The sequence below is a fragment of the Perognathus longimembris genome, chromosome 5 (assembly GCF_023159225.1).
Source record: "Perognathus longimembris pacificus isolate PPM17 chromosome 5, ASM2315922v1, whole genome shotgun sequence".
Taxonomy (NCBI): Eukaryota; Metazoa; Chordata; class Mammalia; order Rodentia; family Heteromyidae; genus Perognathus; species Perognathus longimembris.
In genome coordinates this window covers 33428637-33447628 of record NC_063165.1, presented here as the reverse complement: position 1 = coordinate 33447628, position 18992 = coordinate 33428637, and the positions used below count along the sequence as shown (strand labels likewise).

The window sequence follows — 18992 nt, the reverse complement described above, 5'->3', positions numbered from 1 at the left end:
AAATTCCAGAACACCTTATGGTGACATTTAGACAAGGCTAATTATTTAAATATACAATTTTTGCCTGCTATCAAAGTCAACTTACCAATCTACCAGAGTTTTCTACCTATCACTCTATAGCCCTGGCTCTTTCACCCCATAGGAGGAAGTAATTGATAACTGTCAGCATGAGAGGGAATACCAATAATGAAGGGTTCATGGTGTAACAAGTCTGGCCTTTTCTATTACTGATTGTTTCTATGACTTTTAAGTAAGATAATGACAGTTTAAAGCATTAGCTACAATTCTGCCAAATTATCATTACCCAGCTTATTTCACTTGTCAGAATTATACTAAGAGAGGGTTTATGGAAAATTGTGGTGCAAAGGCACTCCATACCTCCTATATCTCCAGTCTGGCATGCCATTGGTATTTTCTCTTAGGAAGGAAGAGGTGTCTTGGGAGGTGTCAGAGATTTCCCACAAACCCCTCCAACCACAGTAACAATTACTTACCAATTCTATGCCATTAATTCTTTTGTTGTTCTTTGTTTTTCTGCCTCGTTCCCAAAAGTGGTATTGATGTCGTTAAATCAATTTATGATTTAGTTGCGCAAACTCTTAATTTTCAAAAATAAGCAAAAATTCTTGCCATTTGTCTAAAAAGTAGATAAATTTGTTTCTCAAAACTAGATCAATTACTTGACAGATACTGCAGTTAAAAGATTTCTTTGGGTGACTGTTCATGGTGATGTAAATCTGGAATACAAGCTACACCAGAGATTGATGTGGGAGGATCAAGGTATGAAGCCAGCAAAGGCCAGGGTAGCATTAGACTGTATCAAAGCCTAATGGGGTGTGGGTTGAGTGGTAGTGTACAGTAGGACCTGTGTTCAATCTCAGTACTGTAAAAACCAATTATTCTGGGAATGAGCTTGTCTCAGGAACTTAATGTCTTCACTAACACCAAGTGCTAGACTTTAAGAAGCTTCATAATTAACCATGGAGGTCTCTATGTTACAAATTGCTCTGGGTAGTGGGTAGGCATTACCAAACTTGATATTATTCAGTATCTCCATACCTGCTATTCTGCATGTCTCATGAGGCTTCCCCACATCTAGTCACTCCTTGGCCCAGTCAAATAGACACAGAAAACTTAACCTTCACACTATTATCTCAGCATATGCATGGAATACCACCACAAACAGCTGTATTAGAGGCAATCTGTTTTGCAAACTTCATATTTAATGACAATAAACCTGGGTCGATGAAGAGGCCAACAGAGGATTTGCATGAATATTTTGCCTATTTTTGATATATAGTATCACATTCCTGGGGAAAATATTATTTTGTATAATCCATGATGCTACCATCTTACAGATTAATTGCTCTGACCTTGGTCTACAGGCATACACAGAAATACATTTTAGATAATATTAGTTCCTGTCATAATTATATGCTGTGCACATTCAGGTGGAGGGGAGTTAAAGAGCATCTGTGTTTGCCAGAGGGAGCAAGAAACCTTGAACCAAAAACAAATGCATAAATCTAATCTTAGGTATAATGCTTGCTATTAGATGAGCACTGGCTATGGATAGGGAAATGTGGAACTCTCATCTTTCCCTCAACCAAAACTACAGCACCCAGAAGACAGCACTAATGATAAATTACCATAATCTCATGCCTAGAAAATGAATCTTCTGAATTGACTTGAAAACCTTTGTATGATTACTTCTATTAGATGGTGAGTGTGATAAACATCTTTTAATATATCCTAAAAATTTGCTGCAGGCTTGCCAGTGTTAAAAAAAGACATGTGAAATGATTGAGCATTTGGGAGAAGTCTGAACACACTATATTCATTCAAAGCAATTGTATTAGAGAAAACACAAAATAGTCCTGTGGATATATTTAATAATTATTAGAAATAAAGTCCTAAAAGAGATGTTGAACATTTCTTTTACAAATCTTTACTTGATTTTTTTATATATAACATTTGGATGTGTATCTGATTATAGAAACTGATCATATACATTTATTTAAATGTGTTCAAATAATATAAATTGGCAAGAAGAAGAGTACACTTCAACTTCCAAGAAAATTGATGAGAATAGCATCATGGTCAAGATAATTTTTCCATTGGCAGAGAAAAATGTTACAGGTTTGATAGAGCCAAGACAGTCTATCTATAATCATGACTTTTCCTTTGTATTTGATAATGGAATCATGAAGATGAAAGACAGACAGATAGAAAGATGGAGAAGCAGAGAGACAGACTGAAACAGAGGCAGAGAGATACAGAAAAGAGACTGAGACTGAGACCAAAACAGGAACAAAAACAGAGACAGAAACAGAAAAGATGACCCTGTCCAATACACAGAACAGGAGAAGCAATCCCATGTCACCAGCCTGGCTTTCCCCTTGCAGGGTTTATAGCATACAAGAACTCAAAATTATCCTTCTAAAATGAACAGTTATCTTAATTTTTTATGTGACCATGAAGTCACTTGTAGCATCCAGAAAGACATTTCACTGCAAAGGATAAAAAGAAAGGGAAAAATCAAGTGAAATTTTGTGAAGTCATAAAATTAAATGGGGGAGAAAAGTAAAGTACATTTTTATGAATGAGAATAAAAGCCAATATTTAGCTAAGCAATTATTGCTTACATTTATTTCAGTGAATAAATACTCCACCACCACGATTAGGCACTGTTCTTTAAAATGTACTTTACACTGAGTCCTTTCAGCCATCACTGCATGAGAATATGAACATTTTCTACTGCTACTTCATTAGTTAGAGTATTCACTATAACTAAAGCATTGCATTTCACATATTTTAGTTATAATAAGCAATCTATGCATCTTCTACACAGTATCACCCTTTCCCTGTTGTCAGCCTCTGAAACAAGCACATAGGATTTCTAGAGGAAGAAAATAATAAATTTCTGTTGAGCTATTTTGTATTTCTAAACATGTAAAACTCTACTAGTTAAAATACTTTAAGTTCCATGCAAATTAAACCTAGTTGAAATCAGTTTAAATGAAATAAATGAGAGAACTGAGAAATGGAATTGAGATATGGATAGATCAAGGAGAGCAAGAAGTTCAATGGTTCTGTTTCCATGGTTTTTGCTCTATTTCTTACTGTTTATTGTATATTGGTCTCAGTGTCTACTACAACAAGCTGACTCTCCCTTTATGGAAAGTTGAGTACAGTGTGGTTATATGCAACCAGAGGAAAAATTCTTCCTTTTGGCATCAATATGCTAAAATACCTTGGATAGGATTTACTGGTCCTGTTACTATTGGGAATTACTGTTGTCTATTGGAAATTAGAAACCCATGACATATTTAGGGAAGAGTTGGACCTGATACTCATTGTCAGGAACTGGGGGAATACTGAGTGATGGATACATTCCAGCAATGGATAAAAGAAGACAAAACCTCTCATTGGAAAAGAGCAGGGAAGGCAAAACCCATAAATTTCCATCGCTTTATATGACCAAAATTCCACAAGACTTATGAATTTTATTTATGTCTCTAACTTGACTGCAGAATCTCTAGACATTGACCATCTACTGCTGCAAGATACTGTAGATAGAACTTGTTTAGTCAGAACATCATATTAGTCATCATGAACACTTACAAACAAGATGAAAATATTTCTTCTCTATTGAAGCTACTTGTTGAGGAAAAGATAGACATATTTTTTTCAATAATTATAAAATTGGAATACAATTGTTTTGTCAAATATTTTTATAACATATTCCAAAAAAATCAAAGACTTCATACATATATTGAATATTCTTTTAGCACTAAGTATTTACTTATTTTCTTTATTTATAGACTTATTAAGTTCCCATCCCTGGGGTTACAATTAGCAAATTAACATACCAGGATACGGAATGGCACTCAGGTGATCTGAAGGAATTTAGATACCTTTCAATTTACCTGAAACTCAATTTGCCCAAAGGTGACCTAATTAAATAAGCTTTAAAACACTCCCAAGAGAAGGCTCACATTGTCACTAAACAGAAAGCTGTAATACAATATATCTGTTAAACACCATCTACTCTCCTGTTGTTCTACATAAACTCTCAAGAAGTAGAAAAATCTGTGTAAAAGAAGTAATAATTCAAACATAATACCTAAACATATGTGTGTATATAATATATATATGATTTAAAATCATATGTACTTTTATGTACTATGTCTTCTTTAGCATTAGATGTTTTATAAAGTAACCATTCGTCAATAAATCAATCAGTTCCTGAGTGCATAAAAATTTATCTAATACTCTAAATATATTCCTTTTTTCCCAGACTCAAAAAAAGAAGGTCATGCCAGAAAAAAAAGTATGATCAAGACAAAATGTTTGGACTACACGCTGTTGTGCATCACTGAAGAATGTATTGAAGCAAACATATTACCCAAGAAGGAGTCCTGCTGCGCCATCCAGAACAACTTTTACCAAAATATAATTACTGGGGCTGTAAATATATTTGCTTTAATGGCTAGTACTACACCTACAATTATAAGCACTCCATTTACCTGCTGCTCCTTTGCACAAATAGAGCATTAAAGGGTTTTGAAATATTGGACAGCAGAGGGTGTTTCTCATTGGTTTTCAATGAGTTTGAGCCATGATGTCTATCTCAGAGATGGAGAGACCATTAGCCTCCTGCCACTCTGAAGCAAATCCACACCTTAATTGCCTCTGAGCTCTCCAGACATAGCCCATCACTCTTGTTTTGCCTTTTCTGCCCAGTTGAGTTGTTTTTACTGCTTTTGAAACTTAAAGGAGGTAAAAAAAAAAAAAACCACCAAAAATTGACTTTATCATGCTCCTTATTATGTAGGGATTTAATGTTCAGAGGAGAAGTCAGAAGGATGAACACTATAAATAAATTATAAATTTCAGCCTGAATGAAGAGGTCACATAAGAGACAGTAATTGGAACTAAAACTACCAACTTATAATATTCTTAATTGTTAATCAAAAAGTGAGGAAGGTATATGGCAAATACAATCAGTCTATACTCTATTCACAAAAAAAAAACATTTTCAGAAATCAGAAGCATTCTGATTTTAGATAAGCAGGATATTGTCCATACCTCATATTCCACAAAACCCTCAGCATGATGGGGTAGTTCCTGTAATCAAATATTCCAACCATCTGCACTGGAACTTATAAATACTTTAGTGGGGGCTGGGAATGTGGTTTAGTGGTAGAATGCTTGCCTAGCATGCATGAAGCCTTAGATTCGATTCTTCAGTACCACATAAACCAAAAAAACTGGAAGTGACACTGTGGCTTATATGGCAGAGTGTTAGCCTTGAGCAAAAGAAGCTCAGGGATAGTGCCCTGAATTCAAGCCCCAGGACTGGCAAAATTAACAAACAAACAGATAAACATTTTAGTGGGTCAAATAAAGACTCTGAGGAAGTATGCATCCATTTACTTAAATGTGTTTTCAGAAAACTGGAAATATATTTGCTTTCCAGTTATTTTGAGTTTTAGATGCAAAAAGGAATGAAACAACAATGGAATCATGTTCAACTAATCTGGCCTGGTTGCTTCCTGAACACAAAGCCCTTTCCTTAGGGCCGTTTTACAATTAGGCTTCTGTCCAGACCTGCCTGCATCACAGCCATGAGCTGCTCAAGTGAGCCTAGAATCATGGTGTCAGTGTGTGCAGTTGACAGGAAGAGTACTTTAACACATCACATCAGGAACCATGTCTTATAATTTGTGTTAAACTTTCAACCAGTCCTTGAGTTAATTTTATTCAAAGAAGCACTAAGAAGGACACTAGGTACCTTATCCTGTGATAAGGCTATTGAGCTTTCAGAATGCCAAAAGCTTTTCTCAAAAAAATTACCAAACGTAATAGAGTTCATTAAGTCAGCATGTTACCCATTGGCACCACCAAGTATCATCATTGCAACTATCTGTATTTATTTGATACTTAATACTTGTTGACAGAATTAGTTAGCAGGTGGCCAAAATGCAAATACTTAGAGAACATTGGTGATATTTATACACTTACAATGTTTGATTCAATTTTATGAAACAAACGAAAAAGGAGCAAGTGAAAAAATAAATAAGTAAATCAGTAAATTTTGTCACCATCTTAAGTCACTAGGCCAGTAGGCCATGGAGGTTATGTAATGAGAGGAGCAATGCAGTTTTCCTTTGACTCCCATTACACATGTGCTCCACTCTCATTCCAATTTTAATGTTTGAAATACCAAACTTTTTCATTTATTTATTTGTCTGTTTTATTATGTGCCTCCTAAAACTAAGCCAGATGCTTCATCTGGTACTCCCAAGAAACAAAACAGCAAATGAGCTACACAATACTCATTTGGGCTACTTGAATGCATCACCTTAAAGTATTTTAAGAGCAATTTTGTATATAATTGTCTTTTTTTGTGCTGTATATTCTAACTACTCCAAAAGGTGTGATTGCACTGCACATGCAAATCATCTAGGGTATTAATAAGCATTAATTATCTGTAGATGATTTCATTTCAGGAAAGATTAGGATAACAAACAGACATGAGATCAGGCTAAACTCAAAGATATGAATGACTCACAAAAGGCCAGTTGGGAACCATGCAATGATACACATTTTCATATTTTTTATGCCAGTACTGAGGCTGAACTCAGCCTTATAACCTTAAGCTAGTCACTGAATTTTTCTACCTCAGTCTCCCCAAATATAAAAAGCAAATCATTTACCATTTTTTTTTCTCTACTCATTGTAGATATAAGATTTTGCAAATTCATTCATAGGTTATATTCACATATGAAACACATATGCTTTAACCACAGAAAGGATTAGAAATTCTGAGTTAAGTGAAAACCCTCTGAATGATGAATTTCCCTTTGTAATGTTCTCCAACATTGGACTGCTCTTACACAGCAGCCTAGAGTTCCTTTCCACCATCTCTTTAGGACAATTAGCTTAGAAAGAAACCAGAACTCAACTTGAAGTCTTTCCTGACACAGATACCCTGTGGCTCCTCTGCTAAATTCTGATCAGGTAGTGGCCATTAATGTTGGGGTTTGTTCAATATCTCACTTCCTTCCCTGGCTCTTGCCAAATTTAGAACATTTTCATCATTCAGTGGTATGGATGGGTCAAGAAAAACAGATATTAGTTGTTCCCTTGCTTTTAGAATGAACATTTCTAAATTGAAAAGCCTCTAGAGAAGAGTGTCCTGCTATCTACCTCCAAAACTAGTTTCTAACTCTTAATGTATTCTACCACATGAAAATTCTTGCATATTGTCTAATCTGCCCAAACCGTTTCTGGCTTCATTGTTCCCCACCCACATAAAGATGTCATCAACTATTGAGGAAATCTTAAACATAAAATTACGGCTGCCATAAACAGGCAGGTAAAGCAAAATTAGTAAAGATAAGCTAATTTTAAAAACATACTATTTTATTTGTATTATTTGAACCTAACCATTTGGTTCCAAACTGAATATTCTGAAGATATTCTGTACAAAGGAAGAAGACAAGTTGATTCTTTAAACCTAGAATTTCTTATACATCTCACCAGTTTTCTAACCAGTAGTCCAATTTCTCACAAAACATTATAATACTAATTTCTACTTATTACAAAACAGCTTTTTTGCTGTATGACATTGCCTCTTGGACCCCATACATGACTTTAATTAAGATCTAACTTATTCATGACTATAATTCAGATCTAACAACCAGTCTAGTCAGATCGAGGTAATTAGTCCCAAAGGGTATTGTAAGAGAGCTCATTTTTCTTTTCATCTTTATATTTTGGCAAACAAGTTGGGGTACTGGCTCATTTAGAGATTTCTATTATTCAGAGATCTCAAAAGTGTGGGAGTGAATAAGCTAAGTGAATTATTCTAAAAAGGTTCTTGTAAAGGGCTCATGTGTGTGCTGGTTGATTTGGTATGTATGCCTTTACTGTGGTCCAGAACAGAATTGGTAAGGCTTATTAACCAGCATCAAGCTCATAAATTTTTAACAGCCTGTTACCAAGTTTATTAGGAAATTTAAAGGCATGAATTTAACCCTTACATACCTCTTGCCTACTCAAATTTTAGTGGCTCTGAAATCACTTACATGACTCTTACTTCCATTTTTATTAACAAGGATTTTGAAATTTTTCTTTCTTCTTGAACCTTACAAATCAAACATCATATATAGATCAGGAAGAGATGAAGCGAAGTTATGTTCTCTATAGAATGTAGTACTTCAGTGTTTTTACGGCCATTGAGGCTGATACTATAGGACATCCAAGTTTATTATTCTTCTTCTTCACCTTGCTTCTACCACCTATGACATTTCAGAAGTTTCCTTCCTCCCCCTTCAATCTCCCCTTCTTACCCTTACTTTGTCACACATTAACACAGCAATTCTAAACCTTATAACCAGAGACTTTAGAGCCTCAAGTGCTTCAAATTTGCGATTTATTAAATTATCTGCCTAATATGTATGTAGTTCATCCCAATTCATTTAGTTCAATTTGATATATTCTAAAGAGCAAAGCATTTAACTAAGAATAATTGTAAAGACCATAATGACCCATGATGTGCGGACTGTACAAGATAGTCAAATTTAGGCAAGATTTTAAAATCATTTCTAAAAAAACAAGATATGAGTGAGACCATGGGCCAAGTTAATTAAATGTATGTCCTTTTAGGTCATGGCTAATGTTGATGGCAACTACAAAATCATGAATGAAAGTGCCTTGTGATCCAACAGAGGAGAATTCAAATACAATAAGCCTAAAAATGTAGGCCACAAAGCAAGAAATTAGAGTTAGCATCCCAATAATATCTGTTCCCACTTATTCCCAACTTAAGTGTAACATGGCGTTAATTAGACCTATTGTTAGATTTTGAGACTTAAAAGCTTGGGTTCACATTCTGACTTGTTACCTGTTATCACCCCTTGAGAAATCTTGGAAAGAGAAGTTGAGGAACAAATTTCATCTCCATCCCTCCACAATTTTTCCCCACAGCAAACTATAAAGTGAATAATCACAAATCATATTATCAGATGTCAGTAATTATTTAAACTATGTCAAAATATTTTTATAATAGCTGTCTACCTAGGTCAGGTATAGAAAAGATATTCAAAACCTTAGTACAAATGGACTGGAAGGAATGTTCAGAAACAGTGAGTGGTGGGTAGGAAGACAATGTGGGTGGTGATGTGGAAAAGTAAAAGTCAGTAGCACTGAATGAATGGATTAGATAGGCTGAGACTAGATAGAGTTTATTTTGTTATTTATTGAGTCAAGATTCCTCTGTCTAAATTAGACCTTCCTTAACCAGGAATTAACCCAGAAATAATATCAATTTTATGTAAAACACGGTTGTCCTTTGATTCTGGTTGCATCTGCCAACGCATACAGCATCACAAATTTAAAACAGATCTGATCACATATAATAAACATATCTGTATAACAGCTCATTTCAGGCTTTTGATATAGCTAAGTGGAAACACATTTTCCTTCCATACAAAAATGCCCTGGGCTCCATCCCCAGTAAGCAAGCAAGCAAACATGAGGAAGGAAAGAAGGAAGGAAGGGAGGGAGGGAGGGAGGGAGGGAGGGAGGGAGGGAGGGAGGGAGGGAGGGAGGGAGGGAGGGAGGGAGGGAGGAAGAAAAAAGGAAAGGAAAGGATAGGGGGAGAAGGAGAAGGAAGAGGAGGAGGAAGAGGAGGAGAAAAAAGAAGAAAAGGAGAAAGAAAAATAAAGGAAAGAAATCTTATATCTTGCCACATGAAGCACAGGCCTGGAATCCCAATATTTGATAGGTTGAGGCAGGAGGGTTGTGAGTTTAAGGCCAACCTGGGCTACATACAAATTTCCAGGTCAGCTAGAGCTACTGGAAAACTATTTCAAAAAAGAAATGCACGTGAATGCACACACACACACACACACACACACACACACACACACACACACACACATAAGCTACAACACATGAGGATCTAAGGGTAAAATGATCATATCCTATATAAACAAGTATAAACTCAATTAGATTACTGAAACAATTAATCAGAATGGGGACACTTTCTGCCAAATTTCTATCCTACTCTTTCTGAGAAAGAGGAAAGTGAGCCAGACCCAAAGAAAAATGGACTCCATGGTTTCCCTCATAGGGAATAATTAGAACAGGTTTAGGCTAGACACAGCAGAGGATCACAAGAGCCCAATAGCTATTCCCCTATGAAAGCATAAGATGATGCTAAGTGAAATGAACTCCATGTTTTGGAAATGACTGTTATATCACTGTTGTAATTACTTTCAACATGCCATGTGAAACCATAGCTTCTTTTGTTGATGATCCTCTTGTATGCCCTTCCTGTGGTTGTACTCGTGCTATCACTGTATCTCATCTGAATACACTGGATACTGTATATACTGGTATTAGAACTAGGAAAGTGAAAGGAATTATTAAAATTGAGAGACAAAGGATAAAAAAGACAAATGACTCCAAGAGCAATACTTGCAAAACCATTTGGTGTAAACCAACTGAACAACTAACTCATGGGGTGAGACGGAAAGGTGGAGGAGGGAGGGGGGAATGAGGGAGGAAGTAACAAACAGTACAAGAAATGTACCCAAGGCCTAAAGTATGAAACTGTAACCTCTCTGTATATCAATTTGACAATAAAAAAGTTCCAATAAAAAAACAAAAAAAAAAGAAAGAGGAAATGTGAAGGCACATAATCTGATCAGAATAGATTTCATTTGTGTTTAGTCATTGGATATTCATATTATGGTGGATTAAAAATTTTGGTCAGTAAAGAGAGAAAAGTAGCTTTACTATACAGGATAAAATCTACCACCCAGTTGTACCTTACATTTCCAGTCACTTTTTCAATGACTGTCCTTTCTTCCCAGCTGTGATCTCATGGTCACACACTGGGAGTCTTCACTTCTCACAGACTGCTAAATCTATCTTTCCATATCCTACACTGGAGCCTTTGTTCACAGTACTTGCTTATCCTAGAATACCTTCTACTGCCTTGTTTGCCAAGCCAATGGACAAGCAAGTTTGTTTGCAATGTTTTTGTTACAGTTCATCCAGGTGCTACATGAACAAAATAAGTAGAAAATAACTGACTTAGTCACAATTGTAAACAAAATACTTGTATGAAAGACAGCAAAATCGGATGTAGCATACAATCTACCAGAGTCTCCATGTTCATTATGCCTAAATACAGAACCCAAACACTAAGCCTACATCACCTCTCATATATATTCTCAGATGCCAGTAGTCAAATGTGTAGGAAAAAGTGTCATTGCAGAATTTATACCCTTCCTTTCTTAGAATTGGACTTAAATTCTGGTTTTTGCATCGATTTGTCTCTGCTTTCACTCTTTCCAAGCATGAATCTGATTCTTAAATTTACAAATCATTGAATGTTCTTGCAACCAGTCCAAACCTATTGTATTACTAGATCAAGAATCTGAAATTCATAAATCTTTAATAACTTACCCCCAAGCCACATGAACAAAAGAGTATCCTAATCAGGACCACATTGTGACCTGCTCCAGGTCAGTATCTTTTCCTCCTCTAGAATTTGAAAAACATGCTTGGTAAAACACTAGTCTCTTCTTAATAGAAAGAGCTTAATGCATTGGTTCTGTGAGGAAATACACTTGAAAAACTCTGAATTAAACAGAATTAAGGAGATTTACCTATGGACACACTTTTGGTATGATAATATACACTGATTCTCTACATTAACAATGTGTCTAGCTATGTCCATTTTCTCATGCTTCTGTGTCATCAAATATCAATTGTCTGAAGACCAAGGTAGCAACGAAGAAGTTAGTAAGTACTGTATACACAAAAAAAATATACTGGCTAAAGCAAAAATGGTAAGTTCAAGTGCCAAGTTTTACTAGAAGGTAAACTGTTTTTCAAGGAATTTCACTTCTATGCTACAGCTTATCTATTTTGAATACTATAAATAAAAATAGCACCGGCCTTAAGGAGTTTCTATGATGATTAGGTACGTGGTAAATTTAACCTCTGCAGAATGCAGAAGGATAAAGAATGGCTAGTTGTTACATAGGATTTATGCAGTAATCCCAGCAGCAAATACCTTAATGAGTTATAATTAATATTTAGTCTCCCCCCCATATTGCTTTTTGTCTCTCTTTACCAACTCATGGCTTAGTCTATGTTCTCCAACAATAATGCTCAAATCCTGCCCCTTTTTCTGTTTCCTTCCTTTCTGTCATTCCCCTCTTTGTTCTGCTTGAAACTTGGTGCCAGCCAGCCACATTTCACACAGATTCACACACACACACACACACACACACACACACACACACACACACACTCCCTCTATCTATTGCCATACAACAGAATTTTTCAACCAACTAGTAAAACAGAATTTTTTTCTTAGTATACATGGTAAGTCTTCTCTATTTCTACATCCTTGAAGCATCAATGTTAGCACACATTGCAAGGTTATGTGTGTACTCCATACTTAATATTTATAACTTTACATTCATATTCCTAGGGCTTGTCGCTGCTAGAGGCTACATTAAACAACTCTAACAACAAGAGTCAGAAATATGTAAATGTAATTAAGATAAGAATTGGCTTTTTCCTAGTAGGCAGGCCAACGTACACATCCCAGGACTATTAGGGCATGTCAGTAGTGATGGGAAGCCAGGTTCCTTTTATCTTCTGGCTCCACGTTTCTTCCACACGAGCTCAATAGCTACTCCAGTCCCATTACCACAGCCACATACAAGCCAGCAAAAAGGGAGCAAAAAGCCAAGGAGGAGAAAGAGATATGTGTTCTCCACAAGGACATAGCGGAGAAGTCAAACTCATCACATGCCTGATGACACATTTACTTGAGTTGGAAACTAGGACCTATTCATCTACATAATTATTAAGGAACAAATAGACTCTGCTGAGTCTGGATGAAACAAAATTGAATTTATGATTGACAGTCCTCATGGAAAAGATTCCCACCACAAAAATATGCCCCCAACACATGCACACACAGACACATTTTCACCCTTAACTCTTCAGACAAAATAGTGTAAGCAATCTTTAAGATAAAATACAGACATCATTTGGAGGGCAGGACAGAGGACAGTTTTGAAGAGGAAGGAAGATATTATAGAGGAAAAGATGGAGTACATTTGCAAAGTTATTTAGCACTTGGACTTAATTTTAAATGTTATTAAAATTTAATAATTTTGTTTAATCATTTGAATTTATAAAAACAATACTTATAACCTTTTTCCGAATCTGTTTGACTGAAACAATTAGATATATTGTGAATAGTAGGAGAGAATCATTTTCTGTTCACATATCCACAAGACAATACATTGGGACTGAACTTTATGACTGGGGAAGGGGTGGGGAGAGAGATAGTGGGAGAAAAATGAGGGAGCGAGTAACAATGTTCAACAAGAAATGTACTTACTACCTTATGAATGTAACTATAACCTTCTGTACATCACCTTGACAATATAATTAAATTTTTAAAAAGGAATCAATTCTTGTTCATTGTTTCTGCCATTTTCACTCATGTATTTCATTTATTTGTTTTAGTTTTAGTTTTTGTGTCAGCTCCGTACCTTGAACTCAGGGTCTCACTCTCTTTTCTTAGCTTTCTTGCATAGCTGGCACTCAACAACTTGAGCCATTACTCCATCCCAGTTTTTGGCTGATTATTTTGGAATAACTTTTCCACCCTGGTCTGGAAGGCTTTGAACCACAATCCTCTAGGTCTCAACTGCCTTAGTAGCTATTATTACAGGAATGAAGCTCCAGCATACAGTCCTGGCCAGTTTTGGCCAGTCCTGGGGCGTGGACTCAGGGCCTGAGCACTGTCCCTGGCTTCCTTTTTGCTCAAGGCTAGCACTCTGCCACTTGAGCCACAGCGCCTCTTCTGGCCGTTTTCTAGATATGTGGTGCTGGAGAATCGAACCCAGGGCTTCATGTATATGAGGCAAGCTCTCTTGCCACTAGGCCATATTCCCAGCCCTGTTTTGTGTTTTTAATTCCATTAGTGTGATGCTATCTCAGAAAAACACACTAAACCACTTTTTTTTTCTGACTAGATAGAAATGCAAATAGATAATGCAAAATACTGTCACTAACAAGCAGCCTAGAGTTAAATTATTTAGGGGTGGTAAGTGATGATGTGCATGTTTTTGACTAATCAATATAGAAGGCTACATAAAAGAGAAATTTTCCCTTGGTTTCATTTCTGAAACGTAGGCTTTTGTCTTCTCCATTACATAACCCCTGATGAATAGGAGAACGTGAGCTGAGACATCAATGCTAAGAATTCAAACAGCTTGTGAGACAGTGTGCTCATCAGGCTATGTGAGCAGACACCCAGCTGCCAGCAGGAACTGCTATCCACAGGATTAGCACTGAGGACTAACTGAAGTGCTTTACTGTGCTGACTTACTAGGTGGCGATATAATCTTAAAAATAAGCACTCACACTTTTGCAAAAGTTTCAGCTCTATTTTTCTTTTTTTAATCATGCAGTTTTCATTTCAAATTTTCATTTTACTTTCACTTCTGCTGTGTTTTTTTTCCACTGAAACAGTGTCTTCTCTCTTTCCTTCTGCTAATGGAAAAACTATTAGAGCACACAAGTGGCTTGAGGAAGAGAAGTTTGTGATTCCTCTTTAATATGACCTGTCTGAAGATAGGATCTTTAACTTCTACTGCTGCCACACGCTCCAGAGGGCTAATATTCTTACTTCTTACTTGTACATGTGGAGTTCTCTTTATGGATGAATCATCAGACAAATAAACTCTATCACTTCAAGAAATAACACCCCTTAGGATCAATGCAAAGTAATGTACTGTTAAGAATTTTTATAAATCTAAATCATCTTCCCTTACTATCTCTGCTAGCCAGGCTTCATGGATCATACCTGGTCACAAAATGCATTACAATTCTGCAGAAACTTATAAAATGATGCATAATATCTGTGAAAGTTCTTCAGAAGCACTTAACCAGTAAACAATACTAGTTATGATTTTCTAATGTCTAGTTATGCCAATAAAGACCACTTAAGGAAATCTCTAACCTGGGAATTGGACACATGGAGAAGCTTCAAGTTTCCCTTCTTTCTTCAATTATCCTGAGATATTCAGCATTCCATTGGCCTGAGTGTGATGACCTAGACAATACCATTACTACAATTTCATACAACTTACCCACTAATATAACCTGACTAGCATTTCCATGGAAATGATGACCCTGTGAGGGCCACCAGAGAATCGGGCTCACAGTTTCTTACCTCAGGAAACATATGTGTTGGTTAAGAAAACAATCAATAAAAACAATATGGTTTGGATGCAATGTATCTGTAATTATCATGTAAAGAAAAGAGAATAGGGAAAGCAGGAATATGGGAAAATAAAAATCATAAAGGATTAAGATTTGAACCCACCCTGAAGAAGTGGGAAAGATGTAGATACTTGAGAAAGGGAACTAGGCAAGTTGAATAAACTTACAAATAGATGGTCCTTATGATTGTGATGGAATGAGAGATCATTTAACCAAGAATCAATGAGGAAAGGACATATGAGGATGGGGGTTGGAGCAGCTTAATAGCAGAAAGCAAAGGGAAATGGCAGAGAAGAATTTGGATTGTGAAAGGCAGTGGGAATCATTTAGAAAAGAACCAGTTAGATTTGGTTTGACAGCAAAGAGCATTTCTCGAAGCACCAGAGCAACACTGTGAAAGAATTATTTTAGGAAGATTAGGCTGGCAATGAGAGAGGGGGATTAGCAAGAGAAGCAGATAAGCCCAAAAAACAAGATAGCAAAGCAAAGTGATCTTTCAGGCATGAGAAGAAGCAAGTCTTGCGTCATAAAGGTGGCAGGAAGAATATGTCTGCAAAAAGTAAGTAAGTAATATGAAGAGAAACAAATGACCAAAACTCTAAAAGTAGCAGATATGGAGAGATGAAAGGAACAAAAATTTCACTGAAAGAGAAGGGTGATTTTGAGAGAGAAAAAAAGAAATGTGATTGTAGAAAGGCTACTTGAGCCAAATACTCAGTATAACTTATAATATGCAATATAAAAGGTTATTACATAGCTAAAGGAGTATAACGAAATATGTGGAAGTCACCCTATACCAAGGTAATAGGTGGAAAAAGAAAATAAGAATGAAATAATTCAACTAGCCTATTTTGAATGATTGTAACTGCTATGTTTTAGACAGCATGAAACACTGATACAGAAAGATACAGAGATGAATAATACACATCACTGGAAAGATGGCCACCCTGAAGTGTTTGCAATATGAAGAAATAAATTCTACATCATGAGTGCTATGGAAGAGTTGAAGGAAGACAAATCAATAATACTGAGGCTTCCAGGAATTACTTCATACTGGGACAGGAAAAATATTCTTACAACCTCTTCCAAGAGCAGAATGGAGAATACCAAGGGCTTTAGAAACACTGTGCCCTTCCTCTCAGAAGAAATAGCAAAAATATGTGAGGGTGTACATTCTCCTAAAGGGAGTGTTAATGTCCACATTGCCCAGACAGGAATGTGACAGGAAATAGACACAGCAAGAAAAATCAGGGTGAAATTCTGACAGACTGTAATGAGATAAAGTTCCACTCTCAGAAGTGAAATTGTGGCCCAAGTGAAAAAGTGCCAGCCTTAAGTGAAATAAAAAAAGTTAAGGGGCAGTTTCCAGGCCCGGAGTTCAAGTGCTGGTATCAGAAAAATAAGTAAATAAGGTTTGATTCTATGAGAGAGACACAATGGTAAATTAATAGCAGAGAGTTGGTAATTATTCTCAACATGCCATGTGAACTCGTACTACTTTTGTTTCTCTTTTTCCTTGTCTGTTTGTTTGACTGATTGGTTTGTTTAGTTTTGTTTCTCTTGTACTCCCTTCCTGTGGCTGTACCCTTGCTACCACTGTATTACATCCAGTACCCTGGTTACTGTTTATACCGGTATTCGAACTGGGAAGGGAGAGGGAATACCAAAATCAAGAGACAAAGAACAAAAAGACAAACCATTCAAAAAGCAACACTTACAAAGCCATTTGGTATAAACCAACTGCACAAATCTTGGAGGAAGAGAGGAAGGGGGATGGAGGAGGGGAGGAATGAGGGAGGAGGTAACAGATAGAACAAGAAATGTACTCACTGCCTTTCTTTCTTTCTTTTTTTTTTTTAACAGGCTTGATTCACTTTATCATTCTTGTATAAAAATCTTATGTTGTAGCCACAGCTGGAGCCTGGGTCCTCTGCATGGAGGCTCTGATGTGGGTTTTCACAAGACGGTCAGTGAATTCCTGATAAGGAGATTTGGTGAACACTGGTCTCTTTACAGAGATCAGGGGTCAGGTAACTGTAGGTCTTGGAGATGGCATCAAAAGTGGCCTTGGCAAAGTTGCCCAAAGTAGCAGTACAGCTCCCGGCTGAGGTGTAGCAGTCATCAACACCAGCCATCATCAACAGCTTATTGGGAACTGGAGCTGAAACAATCCCAGTGCCTCTGGGTGCGGATGAAGAGCACCAGCACAGATCCACAGCGGCCTGTCACCTTGCACTGGACGGTGTGAGGCTTGCCAATCTTGTCCCCCCCAGTAGCCTCTCCGCACAGGGACAATGGAGAGCTTCGCCAGGTTGATGGCTCCTCGGATGGCAGTGACAACCTCCTTGGAGCACTTAACACCCAAACCCACATGGCCATTGTAGTCGCCAATGCCTACAAATGTCTTGAACCTGGTGCGCTGGCCAGCTCAGGTCTGCTTCTGCATGGGCATGATCTTCAACACCTTGTCCTTGAGGGACGCACCCAGGAAAAAAGTCAATAATCTCAGACTCCTTGATGGGCAGGGAGAAAAGATAGATTTGCTCCAAAGACTTGATCTTCATGTCCTTAACCAGGCAGCCTACTTTGGTGACAGGGATCCATTCCTTGTCTTAGGCTTTGCCTCCACAAGCCCCACAGCCCGGCCTTGACCCCGAAGGCTGAAGCCTTCTCGGAAGCTGCCACAGCCTCCCAAGCCTGGGCCCCCAGGGCCTCCGGGCCCTCCTGCTGCACTGGCATCATCCACCATTTGGTGTTTTCCCAAGAAGAAGCCTCAATGCCTTTCATATGAATCTGTAACCCTCTGTATCACACTTTGACAATAAAGAAAAAATAGAAGAAAAAAAAGCACACAGTCATATCATTTTAAATTATTTTTAACTATTGTCTCCCTCATAGGGAATAATTAGCACAGGGTTAGGCTAGTCACAGCAGAGGATGACAAGAGCCTAATAGCTATGCCCCTATGAACGCATAAGATAATGCTAAGTGAAATGAACTCCATGTTATGGAAATGAGTGCTGTATCACTATTGTAATTATTTTCAACATGCCCTGTGAAACCATAGCTTCTATTGTTGATGATCCCCTTGTATCCCTTTACTGTGGTTGTACCCACACTATCACTGTATCCTATCTGAGTATATTGGAAACTGTATATACTGATATTAGAACTAGGAAATTAAAAGGGAATACCAAAATCAAGAGACAAAGGATAAAAAGATGAATGACTACAAAAGCAATACTTGCAAAACTGTTTGGTGTAAACCAACTGAACAACTCATGGGGGGAGAGGGAAAGGGGGAAAAGGGAGAGGGAAAGGGGGAGGGAGGAATGAGAGAGGAGGTAATAAACAGTACAAGAAATGTACCCAATGCCTAACGTATGAAACTGTAACCTCTCTGTTCATTACTTTGACAATAAATAAGAAAAAATTATTTTTAACTAACATCTATTAAAGTACCAATGTCCTATGATAGCTATTAAGTTAATCTTAAATGATGACCCCAATTAACTATGTGTTGGGGGTAATCATGACCTTGTGTAGTCAACTTCTACAGTGACATGTGCAGCCCTGTGACTTCTCCTAATAACTGTATGAAGCAAGAATTGCAGTGTGATTATTCTCAACCTGGATGTTAGGGGAGTCAAGTT

The 18992-nt window shown here is 37.1% G+C and overlaps 1 pseudogene; it reads right to left on the bottom strand.

Moving 5' to 3' along the window:
• Positions 1 to 17236: 17236 nt before the first annotated feature.
• On the bottom strand, positions 17237 to 18088 carry LOC125351279 (annotated as a pseudogene).
• Positions 18089 to 18992: the final 904 nt, after the last annotated feature.